General features: G+C 37.9%; 1 non-coding gene across 1 annotated transcript; it reads right to left on the bottom strand.

Annotated features, from left to right (window-relative positions):
- Positions 1-1,201: 1,201 nt before the first annotated feature.
- Positions 1,202-1,308, bottom strand: LOC139013426 (U6 spliceosomal RNA). Its single transcript, XR_011472059.1, has one exon. It is a non-coding gene; the product is annotated as a U6 spliceosomal RNA (small nuclear RNA).
- Between the last annotated feature and the right edge of the window lie 202 nt (positions 1,309-1,510).

Here is a 1,510-nt window from a genome sequence, read left to right as displayed (position 1 = left end):
TCCCAGTCTGGCACATCCAGGAGGCAACGGATCTAGGTATCTCACCCACATCAATCAATCTCTCTCTCTCTCTCTCTCTCTCTCTCTCTCTCTCTCTGTCTCTCTCTCTCTCCAATGAAAGACTATATATATATATATATATATATATATACACACACACACACACACATATATGATAAATAAATTAAATGGTTAAGATCGTAAAATATTATGTCCTGTATATTTTTTCACAATTTTTTAAATCGACAAAGATGGAGAGGGCGGGGTGACAGGCCTCATGGTATTTCATTGTATTTCAATCAGTTTGCCACTCCCCTATGGATGGATATTTATGCTGTTTGCAGGTTTTTGTGTGATCGTAAACACTGCTGTAGTGGACCTAAACACACGTTTGCATTTTATCATATGCATCCCACTGCGGACAAAGATTTTTCTAAAATGGCTTTTGGTTCACCATAGAAGTTTGACAGAATTTTAAAACGATTATAGATTATCCTTATGTAACCTCATTCTAGACTTACAATGAGGTTACATAAGGATAAACCCATCATAAGTTGAAAGTAACAAAAATGCATTTAAGACACCTAACCTACTGAATATCATAGCTTAGCATAACCTCCCTTAAACATGCTCAGAATACAATATCCAAGACAGACTGGCAACACAGTACTCTGCACAGCATCAGTTGTTTACCCTGTGATGGCACTTGAGGGGCGGGTGGGGGGCTGAGGCTCACTGCTCTGCCCAACATCATGAGATAGTATCACACCACACATCACTAGCCCGGGAAATGACCAATTTTCAAAGCACAATTTCCACTGAATGCTCTTAACTTTCACACCATCGTAAAGTGGAAAAATTATAAGTCAAACCATTTTATTTTATTTTATTTTAAGTGGTTTGGAATTTTATTTTATTTTATTTTTTTAAATTGTTTTATTGCTTAAAGTATTACAAAGAGTATTACATATGTCTCCCTTTTTTCCCGCCCTTGACAGTCCCCTGGCCTCCCCTACCCCCCAGTGTCTTATGTCTATTGGTTATGCTTATATGCATGCATACAAGTCCTTCGGTTGATCTCTTACCTCCCCTCCTGCCCCACAACCCTCTCCGGCCTTCCCGCTGTAGTTTGACAGTCTGTTCGAGGCTGCTCTGCCTCTGTATCTATTTTTGTTCATAAGTTTATAATGGTCTTTATCATAAAAATATGGAACGCTTCACGAATTTGCGTGTCATCCTTGCGCAGGGGCCATGCAAATCTTCTCTGTATCGTTCCAATTTTAGTATATGTGCAGCCGAAGCGAGCACTGAGTCAAACCATTTTAAATCACATCGTCTGTAGCCCAAGCAAAATTTTAGATATATTCATTTGTAAATATGAAATTTAGCCAAGGTAGTTTACTCATGGAAATTATTTATGCTTTGGGGCAAAACCACCAGTCTCTAATATTTTTAAGTTTAAAATATGATTGCTAACATGATTTGGGTTAAAATTCCACTATTAGAATTT

The sequence above is a fragment of the Myotis yumanensis genome, unplaced genomic scaffold (assembly GCF_028538775.1).
Source record: "Myotis yumanensis isolate MYYU_CA2020_CCGP unplaced genomic scaffold, mMyoYum1.0.hap1 SCAF_6, whole genome shotgun sequence".
NCBI classification, from domain to species: Eukaryota; Metazoa; Chordata; class Mammalia; order Chiroptera; family Vespertilionidae; genus Myotis; species Myotis yumanensis.
This window is presented reverse-complemented; position numbering and strand designations above follow the sequence as displayed.